This window comes from Lepisosteus platostomus, chromosome 14 (genome assembly GCF_059453375.1).
Source record: "Lepisosteus platostomus isolate fLepPlt1 chromosome 14, fLepPlt1.hap1, whole genome shotgun sequence".
Taxonomy (NCBI): Eukaryota; Metazoa; Chordata; class Actinopteri; order Semionotiformes; family Lepisosteidae; genus Lepisosteus; species Lepisosteus platostomus.
The window spans coordinates 10,240,976-10,260,377 of record NC_142624.1 but is presented as its reverse complement, the minus strand read 5'-3'; positions in this window follow the sequence as shown (position 1 = coordinate 10,260,377).

Sequence of the window (19,402 nt, the reverse complement as noted above, 5' to 3'; positions counted from 1 at the left end):
AAATATAAAAACATTTTTAAATATTACTGAAGTTTGTATGTGTGATATAGTCACATTTCCAGTGCTGTTTTGCAGATTTGTTATTAACTACTTACAGTAGGTCAACTTAGTACGTAGTAATTGTATTAAAACATATAAACCAACTTCCTGGTACTTTTCCATGTTTATGTATTTGCCTTCCATAAAATACACAGTACAACAATAGTCTTTTATCGAGAATGTTGTTCATTCCTGTGGTTGCTGTGAGCTACCAAACATCCAGGATATCTACTGAGCTAGATGTCTGAAGAAGGCCAGGTCCATTCTCAAGGAGCCCAGTCATCCCAGTCACAAACTGTTTTCCCTCCTACCGTCCGGTAAACGGTACCGAAGCATTCGGTCCAAGTCCAACAGACTATGGAACAGCTTCTACCTCCAAGCACTAAGACTGCTAAATAGCCAACCTGCAGCTCCTTTAGCAAACCACCTGTAATGGCTACATGGACACTCAGTTTTCACTGTATTCAGCATAACTGCACTACTTGTATATATTGCATACACCATGGTCACATAGCGCATAGACACGTAGCAATAACCTTAATTTTGTGATTTTGTGTTTTTGTGTTTTTGTGAATTTTGTGAATTTTGTGATTCTTGTGATTTTTGTGAGCTTGCAGAAAAGACATTTCATTGCCAGCAACTACTGCTTCATGCCGTATTGTTGTGCATTTGATAAATAAACTTTGATTTGATTCCAAGCATTTTAAATATGTCACTTGAAAAACAATTTGAAAATTTAAATGTTCTTTGAAGTGCCTATTTATTTAAAAAGGACACAATGAGAAACTGGTTACTTCAGTTTTAAAAATTGACACAGCTACAAAGTATAGATTCAGCCACTCCGAAAGCACAGTATTTCTTCCAAATACCTCAAAAGTAATGCAGCATGGTGCATATAATTTACTGGTCAAAGACAATCGATGCAGAGCATGGCGCTGGAGAGTGGTGACATGTTGCATGTTGCTACCTAGAGAATTTTCATCTGAAATTATGTCTGCGGTGTATATTCCACCCCTGGCGGATGTGAAAAAAAGCACTCAGTGAATTAAATGCCACCATTAACAGCTATGAGATTGCTTACCCTGATGCTGTATCTGTTGTTGCGGGGGACTTGAATCAGGCCAACCTGTGGAAAGTTCTTCTGAAATACTACCAGCATATCTCCTGCCGAACAATGGGTGAGAATACTCTTGATCACTGTTACTGTTAAGACACCTACCACTCTATCTCTCGCCCGCACCTTGGACAATTGGATCATCTATCGATGTTTCTCCTTCTGGCTTACAAGCAGAAGCTGAAGCAGGAGAATGTGTCCACAAGAACAGTTCAACACTGGACAAAGGAGACAGAAAAAGTGTGAAGGACTGCTTTGACTGCCGTGGTTAAAAGTTCATTGGTGAACCAGAACGAGTACACTACAGTCATCACCATTTTTATTAAGAAATGCATGTAAGAAAGTTCGCTTTTTCTCCAACCAGAAATCATGGTTTAACATAGACATCCAAAATAAGCTGTGGGCACAATCAAAGGCCTTTAAATCTGGCAACCTGGACCTTTATAAGAAGGCAAGGTATGAGCTGAAGAGAGCTATCAGGGACGCTAAAAGGCAATACTGTAACAAGATAGAAATACAATTTGCCTCTGCCGATGTGCACCAAATGTGGCGTGGTATTCAGACAATAACAAACCATAAAGCCAAAACAAGCAGTGTTACATCCACTGAAAGTAATTTCTCTCTCCCGAATGAGCTAAATGCCTACTATGCTCCCTTTGAGAAGGAAATCACGGAACTGCCGGCACCGGTGCTCTCGGCCGCTGACGATCCAGCCGTGTCTGTCATGAAGTCAGGGCAACTCTCAGACGGGTAAAAACATGGAAGGCGACCCGCCCAGATGATGTTCCTGGATGAGTCCTTAAGTCCTGTGTAGACCTCTTGGCCACAGTTTTTATAGCTATTTTTAGGCTTTCACTTTTTTTCTTACAATATTCCATTCCCGTGTGTTTTAAGAAAGCTACCATTATTTCAGTGCCAATGGAAAATACTGCAACCTGCTTTAATGTTTACAGACTGGTAGCGCTCACATCCACTATAATGAAATGCTTTGAAAGGCTGGTCATGAGGGATATTAACACAATGGTACCTGAGTGCTCAGACCCCCTTCAGTTTACATACAGGCGTAACAGGTCCACTGACAATGCTATTTCCCTATATCTTCACACTGCTCTGGCTCATTTGGATAATAAAAACACATACTCAGAATGCTATTTATTGATTACAGCTCTGCCTTTAAACCAATAATTCCTTCCAGGCTAGTCATGAAGCTTAATGACCTGAGCATCAATACCACTCTATGCGGGTGTATTATGGATTTCCTGACTGGCAGACTGTGAGGATAGATGGAAAAGTTTCTTCCACGCTGAACATCTCTATAGGTGCCCCTCAGGGCCAAAGTTTCTGAAATAAGGGAAGAATGTTTTCTCTAATTCTCTAATATCTGTCACAGTGCAGTAGGAAGTGCACCTTTTGTCTCTATTTCTCCCCGGAGCACAGCCTGTCCTCTCTGGGCAGCCAGGTCTGCCTGTGTCGCCCAGTTTCTATGACCAGGCTGTGGTCACTGAGCCTGTACTTCATCAGGGTCTGTTTCTTTTTGCTCCTTTTTATCTTGGTCAAATATTCGGCTAGTGTGTATTGTCTGTTTAGGGTTCTGTAGCATTCCAGTTTATGTTGTGTTTGTGTGTGTGTGTCCCAGTGTGTGAAATATTGCTGTTTGATCTGTGCTGTGATGTGGTTGAGTTGTGGTGCTCTAGCAGTGGTGGCCTGATGCTGGTTAGTGTCAGTGTGGCTTGGGTCAGTGAACCTCAAGACCAACTGGCTCAGGGGGCTCTGTTTTGGGCTCAGCTCTTGGCTCAGCAGGGCTTTGTGGTGGTAGGAATTTTGGTCTCTGTTTTTTAGGTGTAGCCAATACTTTAATACTCTTTTCTGTATGTTTATCAATAGTGGGTACATCTCTCTCTCTGCTGGCACGCGGGCGAGGGGGGTATGTTGGCTGTGCTGAAAACTAAAAGCATTGTTTTTCAGTCAACATTTTTTCAGTCTGAATCACTGTGCGTTGCCGAGCCCGAAAATACTACAATATATATTTCTAAATATCACCTGTGTGGGTTGTTCGCACTAACTCGTATTGAGCAGTATTTCTCACATTGTGAACATACAGATGCAGCCATTCAAACTTCGCGGTACAAACCCGTACCGCACGCAGCTACCCACAAGCCACCGTGGTGTACCACGGTACGCGATTGGCTGGCCGAAATGACCGACGGGAACTCGTGGTGCATTGGTCTGTAGTGAAAAGATTTAATCATTTAATCTCTTTACTGTGCACATTTTAATCCGCTAAGTATTGAATATTTATATTGAATTTTACAACTAAAGGGAAGTTTTAGTAGCTGAGCATAAAAAGAAGAGGAGTGTAACGCATTTGAAGGTCATAAACAACATTAATTTAGGAACATAAACATTTAATGTAAACTGTATATTGCTGTTACTGGTAGTTTAAAGAAAAAATACACACCACTATTCCATTTATCCCTTAACATTTTAAACATCAAAGTCTTACATGTGGTTATTTCTGAAACATTTTTACGTGACCCTTCTGACCATATTACGTTTATATACTTTGTGAGAAAAGTGATCGTTGTCGGAGTAAACAAAAGCATACTTTTAGAATTTGATTGATAGGGAATATAATATGGAATCGCGTATCTAAAGAAATTAATAATTATATAATTATATTCAGGTACTGTAGCACAAACAGTAGAATAAGACTTTCTATTGATATGTGTACAGCTGTTTCACTGCTTGCTACGTGAAACAGCTGTACACATATCAATGTGTACACTATCTGATGGTTTAAGTGCTAAGGTACAAATAATTAGAAAACATTTTTATTTTAGATTTTGATTATAAAAATACTGTACTGCAATGGCTTTAAAACCATACAGTTTGTGCTGCTTTCATCTCAAGATATAACTGTTATAACCAATGTTGTATGCAGTTCCAATACAATACATGATGTTACCATCTCCTACCCCTCTTCCTCACTTTAATATTCTTAGTTTAAGCTCTGTGAGGTTGGCCCTCCTACAAACAGAACAAACAATGGAACCTTCCACATTCATTGTATTGTTTTATTCCTTTGAAAAAACATGTTCCTTTGTGCTCCTATGGTGAAATGGATAATCACAGTTTCTTTTCCAGGACCATATTAACAGGACCAATATGAGTGTTAACACCTAGGAGGCTTGAAAGGACTCTTTTGTGTGAATACAGTGTTAATGATCGCTGATTGCAAAACACAATGATTAAAAAGAACAATCACCCATTTCAGATGTTTAACATTTTGTTGGAATTTTATTGGAGAATTGTATTCTTTATTTTCTTATAAAACCCTACACATTTGTTAGTGCTCTGTTTTATGCTGGTATGTACTGTTGAAAGGTGATGTCGCTCAGCCCCTCTCAAATGGTACTGGAGAACCGATCTTGTCTCATTCTTTAGTGCTCCAGTTGTGCCAGGTTGTGTCGTTGAAAGTAGCTCAATTGAAAGGGTTCAATTCCTGAGGTCCTATATGTGTGGAGTTTGCATGTTCTTACTCAGATCACATGGGTTTCCTCTGGGGAATCTGGTTTACTTATACAGTCCAGAGTCATCCTGGGGGATTAATTTTTTGTAATTCCTTTAGGTCAATGGTCACTGTGCATAATCTCAGAATTTCTTTATTTAAAAATAAAAATGATTACAATTGGCAGGTCTGTAGCTTTTTCACTAAACCTCCTAGAGTTACGAAAACACTTGCTTTGTGTACAAAGTACATTGCGACAGTTTTCACAGCCTTCACTATGTCGTTTTTAAGCCATTTTTTGACCACGCTCGAATATTCTTCTGTCCATATCTTTGGAAGGGAAACACAGAAAACCTTCAAATCAAATACATTTTAAAGACCACGACTTGTGAAAATCAGTGAGCTAATTTTTTTTTTAAACCTCAGGTTTTTCATTGATGTGTAATTACGTACTAACTGGAACCCGGGGGGACCGCTGTGTACACACGTTCACAATCCAAGAAATACTGCCCCCCCCTCCAAGTTAGCATAAACTATTAGTAATCAATAGTTTCAGAGAAATCAGAGAAGAGGCTCTGGTGAAATTTCTCTGTGAACTGAAGAGTTAAAGTGTAAAGTGTCTCCTCCTTTTAACAGGAAGAGATGTGGTGCTTTAAACAAGAGAGTGTGGCATTACTTTTTTCAATGAAAAAGTGTTTTTTTTTTACTCCCAGGAGGAAACGGGCTTCCATAAGAATCAAGTAATAGGTTTATTCCATGCTGAAAAAAAAAGAAGAAAGAAAACACATTCCATAAGAATCAGTATACTGTAGCTTCTGGGAAATACAGATGCAGCCATTCAAAATGCGCGGTACAAACCCGCGGTATGGTAATCTACCACAAGCCACTGCGGGGCATCGTAGGTCACCGCGGTAAGTGATTGGCAGGCCAAAATGACCGACAGGGGCACTCGTGGTGCATTGGTTGGTAGTGAAAAGATTTAATCATTTAATGTCTTTAATGTGCACATTTTAATCCGCTTAGTTTTGAATATTTATATGGAATTTACCACTAAAGGGAAATTTTAGTAGCTGAGCATAAAAAGAAGAGGAGCATAACGTATCTGAAGGTCATAAACGATATTAATTTAGGAACATAAACATTACTGTATGTACGTAAACTGTACTGTGTATGGCTGGTCTTGGTAGTTTAAAGAAAAAATACACACCAGTCTTCCATTTCTCCCTAAACATTTTAAGCATGAAAGTTTTATGAAACGGTACCCAAATATGCGATTGCTGTATAGAATGAATTTTAATTTTAAAAAATGATTTAACACGAAAATTAAGCTGTTTACATCTTCCGCCTGAGAACAGTCACCTGTTGCTACCCAACACAATAACACAGCCACTAACTAGCAAAGAGAGGACATTAGCTAGCCGATAAGATAAAGAAATAAATTATTATTTTGTTTATTTCTTTTGCACATTTATTTGAACATTTCCATCGATTGTACAAGCACTGGGAAACTGTCCAATCCCTAGTTCATCAGGCATTTTCTTTTATGCTGCGGGCATTCTCCTGGTCTTGTTTTTATGACCACTATAACAGACAATCTCCTTTGCGTCTAACCCCTCTGGGGTTTGGAGATTGGAGAAAAAAGACGTGCTGGTTTGCTATACATACTGTACCAGGAAGATGATTTCTTTCTATTCGAAACGTGTATTTTAAAAGTTTAAGAAGTAAAAATCTTACAGCGTACACAGATTTCTAAACTGATCAGGATCGTTATCTTTGTCTTATCCATAATAATGTTTACCGCTCTGTCCAGCAAATTAATAATAAACTTTATTTTATATAGCTTTTTAAACGAATAAGTAATTAGATTGCTCATAAACCTAATCACTTTTTCTACATAAACACAGCGTAATTGCTCTCTGAAAATGCTTTTTCTTTTTACTTAGGCTCAGATTTCAACTATAGATCGTATTATTATAAACTTTCTTGGAAAAATGTCTTTTATGTAAACCATGTTTGCTATTAATTCATTTAGGGCTAGAATATGTTAATTGTCTTCCAATCGAGTCGAGTTGACATTAGAAGCTTGCCACAATTAAAAGAAGCAATTAAACACAGCGTAATTGCTCTCTGAAAATGCTTTTTATTTTTATTTAGGCTCAGATTTCAAATATAGATCATATTATAAACTTTCTTGGAAAAATGTCTTTTATGTAAACCATGTTTGCTATTAATTCATTTAGGGCTAGAATATGTTAATTGTCTTCCAATCGAGTCGAGTTGACATTAGAAGCTTGCCACGCACGGACTGTTACACCAACGCATTAGCATGTTAAGGCGATTTCATTGAGGAGCCTAGCTTTCTTAACTAGTAAGTACTGTACTTCCTTGGTTTTGGAGGGGGGAGGTGTCTTTCGCTGGAAATCTCGCCCCCTTCTACTTTGAAAATACCTGTGAAACCGGTTTAATTCGGCACAGCCAGCACTCCCGCAGAGAGGGGGGTTGTACTCGTTAATGTCTTACCCGGAACACATCATTATATCTCATTTTGTATTTCTATAAAAAAATCACTATTGTTGTTATTGTTTTTATCCTGTAAAGCGCTTTGAGGAGCACAGCTTTCTCACCACTTAGATTACTTTTTGATACCATCCTTACACAAAGCAGAAACTTTGTATTTTCAGATGACATACAAGTGGAAAGATTACAGATTTTAATCGTCTTTTTTCTGAACCAGGGAAAATCTGATCATGTTTCTCTATAACAATAATTAAAAACTTTATTTTACATATCACCTTTAAAAATGGCATCTCAAAGCAATACAGTAGATATAAACCACAGATTACAAAGTAAATACCCAGACAAACGCAAATGCGTTTTTAATAAAATGCTTTTATTCATTCAGCAGAGAGAGAGCGTAAAACCTGGGCGTAACAGCTGTTCCTTTTTCTGATCACTCGCTCTCTGGATAAACGTCTCACCTGTCCTGTTCTTTGTTTTCCTAATTTGCTGATTATGCGTTCTGCGATCCACTCCTGCCCTCACACCTAAAGAAGACTATTTTAAATTTCTTTGCGCGGTCCATTGTGCAATTAACCCTTGTATGTGCTGTCCTTAAGGTGATATCACATAAAGGTGATATGTAAAATAATATTTTTTATTATTGTTATAGAGAAATATGATCAGATTTTCCCCGGTTCAGAAAAAAAGATCTAAAGTATACTAGTTTGTCACTAGTATACTTTTAATACAGTCTTTGCTGTGCTCTAGAGGATCCTTGTGATATTTCGAGTTCTGGTTGAATAATAAGTGTCGCAGTTTAAATACATTTCGTAGTTGGAAATTATGAAACGCTCTGTTAAAAGCAAGGGAGTTTTTATGTCCGTTGCAGTTTTTTTGAATCCCCGGCGGAATACATTCCATAAGAATCAGCGCTTTTATATATCGCCTTTAAAGGTGGCTTCTGCAGCGCTTCTTGCAGGCTTATTAACAAGACAGAATTAAGTGTTGCTGGGCTTTCCCAAATGAGGCCCCATCTCTCTCTTCATCTCTGTGGTGCAGCCACAGAAAAGCTATTCATGCAGGCTGATTTAAAGATGTTTTCTTTTAATAAGGGACAGCTCCCAAATGGGGATGCACTTACAGATGCAGCCATTCAAAGTGCGCAGTACAGACACGTACCGGAGGTAATTGGCTACTGCGTCTCGCATCGTGACGCTCGATGATGCAAAATACCGCGGTACGTGATTGGTTGACCGACAGGGGCACTCGTGGTCCGTTGGTCGGTCGTAGAAAGATTTACAGTAAATGTCTTTACTGTGCCTGTTTTAGCATTGAATATTTATATGGAATTTTACCACTGAAGGGAAATCTTAGTAGCTGAGCATAAAAAGAATAGGAGCATACTGAAACGCCTGTGAAGGCCATAAACGATATTAATTTTGGAACATAAACATTCAGTATATGGCTGGTCTCGGTACTTTAAATAAAAAATACACACCAGTATTCCATTTCTCCCTAAACATTTTAAGCTTCGAAGTCTTTAACTAACGTGATACCGGAGTCAACAAGCATACTTTTAGAATTTGATTAAAAGGGAATATAATATGGAATCGCGTATCTAAAGAATTGAATAACGGTATGATTATATTCGAGTGCTGTGACAGGGCTGTGTAGGGCTGTTTCGCCTGCCTGTTCATGCGAGCTGTCTTGTAGCCTACTGGTCTAGGTGCGTGACTAACAACGCACAGGTTGTGTGTTCGAATCCAGCTGGTGTTGGACTTTTCTTTTAACAAACATTTCTTTGAAAAAATAGAATAGCGATATTATGGACAATCAATTGACTTTTATATTTCAAAATATCGCAACATGATCGATTCTAAGTCATTTTTGATAACAATGAATAGTCACCTTCTTCCCTTCTGGCAGCGGTTCCTGCTTCTATTGTGTGTGTGTGTGCAACAGAGTAAATTTTTATAGAGAAATGGAGGCTGGACAGTATGCGTTACAATATAAACATTTATATTGATTTAAATCGTGTTCTGATTTAAATCGCAAACGCGTGTTTAATTATGTGTTTTTTAATCATAATCAGGCTAATGCATTTCTACATTTTCTGTATGAACCAGCTTAGAGGTTCATACAGAAAGACAGCTTGTGTTTAAATTGAGTGTAAGGTAATTTATGCTTCTAAAGTCATGGTCAGCATTTATTATTGTACTGTGCTGTAAACTTTTTCTGTGCATAGTCACATTATTTTATAGCGTTTTTATTGCGTTATTAAATCCGGTGGCGCTGTGTGTTAGTTTCCTGACTCCCATTATTTAAACTGCGACACTGATCATTCATCTCTAAATAAACTTTATTTTATATAACGTTTTAAGCGAATAGGTAATTAGATTGCTCATAAACCTAATCGCTTTTTCTACATAAACACAGCGTGATTGCTCTCTGAAAATGCTTTTCCTTTATTTTTAAAGTAGGCTCAGATTTCAACTATAGATCGTATTATTATAAACTTTCTTGGAAAAATGTATTTTATGTAAACCATGTTTGCTATTAATTCATTTAGGGCTAAAATACGTTCATTGTCTTCCAATCGAGTCGAGTTGACATTGGAAGCCTGCCACACCCGGACTGTTAAAGCAACGCATTAGCACGTCACCAGTATTGGCTTTAGTATTCCCCCCTCTCCCCTCAATTCAATTCAATTCAAGGTGTTTTATTTGCATGACAGATGGGTACAAGCAGTGTTCGGTATGTATATTGTAACACTTACGGCAGACAGGCACTGTGTAAGAGCCGGCGCACCAGAGCAGCGCACCGAGGGAGCGTCTGCATTTATAACTTAGTTTTTAAAATTAGTCAAGCAATATGAAGCATCTCCTTTTACTTAGTGCCTGAGCATAAAAAGAATAGGAGCATACTGCAACGCGTGTGAAGTCCATAAACGATATTAATTTTGGAACTTAAACATACAGTATATGGCTGGTCTCGGTACTTTAAAGAAAACATACACACCAGTACTCCATTTCTCCCTAAACATTTTAAGCATCGAAGTCTTTAACTAACGCGATACCGGAGTCAACAAGCATACTTTTAGAATTTGATTAAAAGGGAATATAATATGGAATTGCGTATCTCAAGAAATTAATAACGATATAATTATATTCATGTTGCAAAAGAACTGCAACGGACATAAAAACTCCCTTGCTTTTAACAGAGCGTTCCATAATTTCTAACTACGAAAATGCCAGGTGAAAGGATTCATAAACATATTTTGTTAAAGCAAATCAGTTTTTTCCGCAACACATAAAATACATTTTTCCAAGAAAGTTTAGCCTTTTTCACTAATGAAACCACTAAATAAAGACATAAATATAGAAATCTTAAGATTTTTTTTATTTAATGTTGGTAGCAGGATGAACTGTCAGAGTGTATATTTTGTTGCAGAGTTGCTGCAAGATGTTAACAGTGAAAAAGGTATTTAGAAATGAGTTATTTCAAGATGAAAATTTTCAGAATAATTGCAAATCTAGCTGGATAGAGAAAGCACAGAAAACTGGCAGTTAGATTGATCAGATTAGTATGAAAAGTCATTTAGCAAAGGGAATGAGAAGAGTGTCAAACTAGTATACTTTAGACCTTTTTTTCTGAACCAGGGAAAATCTGATCATGTTTCCCTATAACAATAATAAAAAACTTTATTTGATATATCACCATTAAAGGTGGCATCTCAAAGCAATACAGTAGATGTAAAAACAGATAAAAGGACCACAGATTACAAAGTAAATGCATATAAGAAAGACAAGCAGTTAGAGGTGCTACCAAAATTAGAAAATGAAGCAGATACAGACACTAAGTCTTCTGAAAAGAAAGGTTCTGAGGTTAGATTTAAACTGGCCCTGGTGTGTGTGTGTTTGTGTCTGTCTGTCCTGTGATGGACTGGCGCTATGTCCAGGGTGTATTCTGCCTTGTGTCCGTCGCTTACTGGGATAGGCTCCAAATCCTCTGTACTGGATAAAGAGATTAGAAATGGATGGAAGTAAAGGCACTGTGTGGATGGAACTATACACAGTGTTAGAAACCCACTATGAAATGGCAGCATCTCACTGAGAATAAAACATTTTATAGTGCTGGCTTAAGGAAACAGCCTTTCCACCTCTCTTGCACATCAGTATCCATACCTAGTTATTTAAACAAATTGCCTCTAATTATAAACATCTTAATATGCTGGCTCTGTGGATCCGCATCAGCTATGTTTGCCCATTCCTTCAATTCATGTGCATCCAACACACAGTTCAACGCTAGCAACTACACAAAATCTAAAATATGAGCTCTACTTGCCACTTACAATACCAGCTAACTTTAGTAGTGACATTTTCATGGATCTTTTTAACAATAAAATTTACAACATCAGACTTCAGACACAATTAAACAGGCCTCAAAAAAGTCTGGTACAAACATTTTCAGCATGGAATAAACCGTTACTTTAATGGTATAAACCTTAAATGGATTCATATTCTCAATAAGATTTGGTGCTCAGTAACATGACTTAGAAAATGACAGAAGACTTACGTATCATGCTTATCCTTCTATTTTTCATAATCGTAAACTCCTTAAGGCAGTTACATTTTCTCTGTTCTGACCTGGAGTTACAGAGAAATTTAAATTCTAATAAGAGATTTGTAATGAGGAAAGTCATACCAATCACTCATACAGTACCAGGATTTGCAATTACAATACAAATACTTTCTTTCTGTATGTGTTTATTTTGCAGTTTGAGTCTATGGCATTCCTTTGGGGGTCTATACTCCAAGGCATGACTTTTTTATGGGAACATGACATTTTTTTAAACATATATTTTTGTGGTAGGAGGGCGCAAAACATCAGTATTTACTGCTATTAATTACTGTACGATTTATAGTTGAAATCTGAGCCTAGATATAAAGTTAGATATAAAGTTAAAATCTCGACAAAGCAATGTAGGAAATACAGAGAAAATAAATCCTTTCTGACATCTAAAATCAGTTTCGATCAAGGTCTCTAAAACGAACAAGAAAAAGAGGATTTTCGGAGGGCAATTACGCTGTGTTTATATAGAATAAGTGATTTATGAGCAATCTAATTTCTTGTTCGTTTAAAACAGTGAAATGTCAGCTGCAAAAGATCGCACCAGAAACAGCACTCTCTCTGCCTGTCATAGACGTTCAGGAAAGGCTGAATGAAGTCATGTCAAGTACAATAATTCGGAGATCAATAATAACAGTTGTAGGACAGTATATAAGGAGGATAAGGATTTTGAAGTTGACTCGAAATCTGATAGGTAACCAGTGCAAGGACTTGAAAACAGGTGTAATGCATCCCTGATAGGATTCTTGCTGTCATATTCTGAACATATTGAAGATTGCTCAGTGTGGATTTAATTTCCCCAGTGAACAGGATGTGCATTTATTAATTCTAGAAAAAAAGCCGTTCTTGATTTCTCTAGTTCTTAGTTTCTCTAGTTCCCTTTAAAAGAAACCGTTATTCCACAATGCAGAGTATTACATGGCCAGTATTTACACATTATATTTGTGATTTAAAGAAATTAACACAAGCAGCTTTTGGAGATTTAAGTGTTGGCTGAGTTATTGCAGGATATAAGACTAGAGATGTTGGCAAGAAGAAGATAATTTGGGGAAAGCTGAGGAATACACTTATAACAAGAACACTTCCTAATGGGGTTAGGCATACTTTTGATGAAGATGATGAAGTTAACAGACTATATGTTTACATAGATACTGAAATAAGGATTGTATTTTAGATTATGTGTAGTTGCTGGCATTGAACTGTGTGTTGGATGCACATGAATTGAAGGAATGGGCAAACATAGCTGATGCGGATCCACAGAGCCAGCATATTAAGATGTTTATAATTAGAGGCAATTTGTTTAAATAACTAGGTATGGATACTGATGTGCAAGAGAGGTGGAAAGGCTGTTTCCTTAAGCCAGCACTATAAAATATTTTATTCTCAGTGAGATGCTGTCATTTCATAGTGGGTTTCTAACACTGTGTATAGTTCCATCCACACAGTGCCTTTACTTCCATTTCTAATCTCTTTATCCAGTACAGAGGATTTGGAGCCTATCCCAGTAAGCAACGGACACAAGGCAGAATACACCCTGGACATAGCGCAGGTTTGCATGCATAATTTAATTTTGAAAGCCACTGAGACATCAGGTACTACTGTTGTATTTATGAAAAAGAAACAAAACAAAAAACATACTAACAACTGTGCCATCCTACTCCTTAGTTAATACATTTTATTATTCATAAACAGTTAACATTGTTAGCAAAATATTTTGAATTATATTTAACCCTATTTTTTCTTAAGTTTTGTATTTAACTTATTATATGATAGTCAGACTTAATGTATATTTGAACAATGAAAATATATTTTTACAAGATTTTACATTAAGCACTTAAAATTAATATGGTTAATAATAGTAAACTGTAACATGCTGTAACAAGATCGGTTAAACTGCGAAGAAAATGCTTTCAGAGAAAATGTTTCAGGTGTGAAGAACATAGATCTCCAATGCAATTTCAACCAAACCTGTTCCCACACACCCTGCCCCCACTACCATTAGAATATACACAAAGCACTCAAATCTTTCGAGCTAATGATCAGGTGACCCGAGAGAGAGCGAGAGATACACCAAGGGGTGCGGAACTATTTACATGGAAAACGGGCGATCTCCCCAGACTGTCCGCCCGTTTCACTGTTACCTGGATACCTCTTTATTTAGAACTCACTAACACTGATTTTTAGTTTAGAAGGATTCAAGTAGGGTTTTAGATGAAAGGCAGCGACCTTAATCAAGCCCAAATCATAATTGAACCCATTCAGAGCCTACATTACATTTTAGCGTTTCATTCTGAGCAGAAGACCCTCACACCTGAAGAAGGGGGGGGTGTCTTTCGCTGGAAATCTCGCCTGCTTCTACTTTACAACCGGAGTGCTGGCTGTGACGAATTAAACCGGTTTCACAGGTTTCAATCACAGACCATGTGACATGGGAGTCAGGAAACTAACACACAGCGCCACCGGATTTGATAACGCTATAAAAACGCTATAAAATAATGTGACTTGGCACAGAACAAGTTTACAGCACAGTACAATAATAAATGCTGACCATGACTTTAGAAGCATAAATTGCCTTACACTCAATTTAAACACAAGCTGTCTTTAGCCCTCTAAGCTGGTTCATACAGAAATGTAGAGATCCAGGCTCAGAACACACAGCTTCATTAGCGAATACATATGCAGGACAACTAGAGAAGACGTTTTACAGAGGATGGATTTTTAGAAACATCCCATCAGTGACATCACTGAAGTCAACTCCTAGGTACTGTAACTGTCGTGTGGATAGTTTCACAAGAATCAGACAAAGGTTTAAGCATCGCTTGTTCTAGATAAAACTGAAAAAAAAAAAAACAACAACCCATAATGTACTTCTTTGCGGCTCTGTTTGCCCAAATCATATATTCACAACGTGAAATCTAGAAAATAATATTACGTAACCGAAATCCGCAATATGGAAACAGAACCTGTGTAATTGTTGATAGATGATGTACTCGTAACATTTTTTCAAGACGAACTACAACATTTAAAAAATGACTTGTATGTACTTGATATCTCTAATCAATCCACGGGTCCCAGCACAAAACTAAACTAAAACGCATACCGTTTCGCGCTTCTTATTAGTTGCTCAAAAGTAATTTAACCCTATGAAATGCATAATATAAACCTAAAAACATATACGTGAGCAGTACTTAAGCACTGTAGTATCGGTGTTAAGACATACCTCTCAAATACTGTAAATCAAGTTAAAAATATCTCAAGACCGATTCTGTTCATAATGAAACCATGTTTCGTGTATGTTTTCTTTAAAGTACCGAGACCAGCCATATACTGTATGTTTATGTTCCAAAATTAATATCGTTTATGGCCTTCACACGCGTTGCAGTATGCTCCTATTCTTTTTATGCTCAGCTACTAAGATTTCCCTTCAGTGGTAAAATTAGATATGAATATTCAATACTTAAACGGGCACAGTTAAGACATTAAATATCCATATACATACTGTATACAGTACAGTTTGCATACGGTAATATGTTTATGTTACGCGATTAAAAAATAAATAAATAAAAATGAAAAGTCCAGCACCAGCTGGATTCGAACACACAACCTGCCAGTTGGTAGTCACGCACCTAGACCAGTAGGCTACAAGACAGCTCGCATGAACTGGCAGGCGAAACAGCCCTACACAGCCCTGTCGCAGCACACAAATTCTTTAGATACGCAATTCCATATTATATTAGCAGAAAAGCTTAACACTTTTTCACACGCTATTTCACATGCTAGTTAAATACTTCGATGCTTAAAATCGTTAGGGAGAAATGGAATACCGGTGTGTATTTTTCCTTTAAAGTGCCGATTCCTGGAATCTGACTGGCTGACACCCCTCTGAAATGGTTCCATAAAATCTGGTATACGGAAAAGAAAGCGTTGATAAATACAATTGTCTTTTAATACACTCTTTGCTGTGCTCTTGAGGATCCTTGTGATATTTTAAGCTCTAGTTGAATGATAGGTGTCGCATTTTAAATCATTTTCGTAGTTAGAAATTATGAAACGCCATGTTAAAAGCAAGGAAGTTTTTATGTCCGTTGAAGTAAAACAAAATGCCTGACAAAGTATGGCTTGGACAGATTCCAAGTGCTTGTACAAATGTGCTAAAGAAATTATACTTTGAGTATACAGCTTGTCCAAAGTCATCCATTATTAATACTATTAGTAATATCTTCAGTAAAGGCTTTGATGCATAAATATTTCTGATAAAGGTAGGTTGTGTACTTTTGTCCAACTGAGCAATCTTGCTTTCATAAAATATACCAACATTTTAATGACTGATGATTAACATGCTGTAATACACAGTTCAAAATTAAAGGCTCAAATGCTGTACATGAGAGGTTAAGCTCCCCCTGGCGGTTTTACAAGGCGACGCCGGATAGTTAGCCACGTGACACACGTGAACTGCGTGATACCGCGACACGCCCACCGGGGTATGCCGCGAAATACCTCACCCATTTTGAATGGCTGCATCTGTAGCTAAGCCTGGCTATCCTGATCAATGTATCTGTCTAGGGAGTGCCACATGGACATCTGGACTGCATTCCTAAGTGTCAGGAGGAAGTCACTCATGTCTCACCTTGATCAACCAATCAGGGACTGGTAGGGCCAAGTAACCCACGTGGGACTCTGATGCCCATGGAACTTTCAGCCAATGAACAAGCTGAAGTTCCTCCAGGTAAAAACAGGCAACACAGAGAGCCTGAGAGACTTTCTGTGGACTTTTCTGAAAAGGGAATTCAAAGGAGAATTCCAGGGCAGGACGGCCCAGGAGCAGAAGGCTCCCAAGGGCAGGTCATTCTCGCAGCGCGCCTCCTGACCATCCTGAGACTCAGCCCAGACAACCACGGAACGGCCAGTGTGTCCGAGTGCCAGAACTTTCCTTTGTTCTAAGAGTCTAGAGCGGAGGTTGCCAGAGAGTAACCAGAGGATCCACCCAAGATTAGCACCAGCAGCAAGCCTCGTGAACAGGTCGGAACTGTGGACAGCTGAATCACTATTCAGAACTAGCGCTTTATCAGGAACGAACCGGTCCTCTTCCTGACCTGCTGGGACCCACAGTCATCTTTTCTCCTGTGCACAAACTTTGCTAGTAAAAGCCATCACTAACTAGCCGGTCAGTGAGCATCAGCAGCGCACCGTCGCAAGCCGCACAGCAACAGCCTGCAACTGTTTCTTTGTGCCCGCAGGAGATCGGAATCCCCAGAGATTGTATGAGTATTCAACTTTACTGCATTACTGCTTGAGAATTCAATTGTTATCCCAACCAGTTGATATCAATTTAATTCCTAAGAGTTATGTACTTGTTTTGAGTATCTAATGTAGAAGTTATAACCAAGTTAATTTGCGAAATGGTCTAAATGAATGATATACTGAACGTATGTCCTCTTGATATATGTAACTCTTCGTAACTGACTGAATATATACCTTTTGTATTCTGATAACCCTCTCGATAAGATCTGTTAGGTTTACATGCATATTCTATGTATTAATAAATGTATCCTCGTGTATTAGTACCTGTGTGTGTGCGTTGTTTTAGTTATATCGCATGGTTGGATTCTAAAGACATTAAAAGATTCATTTTGTGATTTACTGTTACAATTAATAATTGTCCCAGTAAATGCCCAAACCCTACAGAACTGGTGCCTTCAGAGAGCACACTACACTTCTCAAAACGCTTTACAGGATAAAAACAACAATAACAGCAACAACAACAATATTGTATTTCATTGCACTTTGACAGATCGTCCTTAAATTAATTGTTGACTTTTCTCTCTTTACTACTGAACTTGTTTGGATTGACTGAGCTCCGTTCTGTACCACACAATGATCACCCCAGAGTCTCTGCCCCGGGTGATTTGTTTTTTTTTGACAGAGGGTAAAAAATTCTCTCTCTCGCTTGCCCTCCCCCCCTGTGTATTGTCTGTTTTTTTTGTGCTGTCCTTTGACAAGACAAGGCTCGCCAGATAATGTGAATCGAAACCTGTTTTTCTAGCTTTTAAAGTCGTGCGATGTGTAAGCGGGAACACATCATTATATCTTACATATGAAAAATACATAATATAGCTCCCAAACAAACGCAAACGTGTTTTTAATAAGATGCTTATTAAAGCTAATTTCAGGAAGACTAAGGGAGGACTAAGGGAATTGTCATCTGTTGTTGAAGCTCTGTGAGCTCGGTGACTTTGAGACCACTTGTTATCCCAGGTTGTTTGAATCGCCACAATTCAAATAGAGAAAAAAGAGCTGACTGACAAGATTTAAGATGTGGCTGTTAACGTTGGATTTAAAAAAAACACTTTGCCCGACCTTTGTTGCATTGCTTGAAAAATAACTTTATTTTGAGAGACTGGATAAGTAATTCAAGTGTTTTTTTTTTAACTTCCTGAAAAACAAATAATAACTTAACTATATGTGCAAACGTTTTATGATATGTCGCTGTTGTGAATGTCTGTGGACATGTGCTGGCTGGACAGGAGGCTCTACTGTACACAGAGAGGGGCGGGAGGGGGAGACAAGCTGATACATACTCTTAGAGTTTGATTAATAGGGAATATAATATAAAAATATAGTACTAAAAATAAGATACACTCTACAGACATTCACAACGGCGACTGTCAGAAGATAGGACACCCGCTGAATGGAAAGGGGCACTTTAATGTTCTGTATGGCTAATACTAAAGCCAATACTTTAATATTCTTTTCTGTATGTTTAACAATAGTGGGTACTGGCCTAATTCGGCCCTGCTCCCGTTGTTAGGTGTTAATGTGTTGTTGTTATGTGTGAATTTGTACCTGTTTCCCTGAGGTCTGGCTTTGTTTCTGGAAAACCATAACTCTGGTCTTGTCCAGATTGACTGTCAGCGCCCAGGTCTGACAGTGCTGCTCCAGCAGTGCCAGGTTCTGCCGCAGCCTCTGTTCTGTGGGTGACAGCAGGACCAGGTCGTCTGCAAAGAGCGGGAACTCAATTTCTGTAGTTAATGCAGATCAGTAAATCAAGGGACAAAACAATTATTGCGCCCGGCTCCTCAATGGGCTTTGACGTGCTAATGCGTTGGTTTAACAGTCCGGGTGTGGCAATGTTTTTTATTATTGTTATAGAGAAACATGATCAGATTTTCCCCGGTTCAGAAAAAAAGATCTAAAGTATACTAGTTTGTCACTCTTCTCATCCCCTCTTTGCTAAATGACTTTTGAATAGAGTCACATGAAGAGAGAGGTGAAACAGCCCTACACAGCCCTGTCGCAGTACACAAATATAATTATATCTTATTAATTTCTTTAGATACGTGATTCTTTTAATACAGTCTTTGCTGTGCTCTTGGGGATGCTTGTGATATTTCGAGTTCTGGTTGAATGATAAGTGTTGCAGATTAAAAAAAATAAAATAAAAGTTTGAATCCCCAGCGGAACACATTCCATAAGAATCAGCGCTTTTATATATCGCCTTTAAAGGTGGCTTTCAAAACGCCTTACAGGATAAAAACAGCAATAACAGCAACAACAACAATATTGTATTTCATTGCACTTTGAAAACCAAGTAATAACTTAACTATATTTGCAAA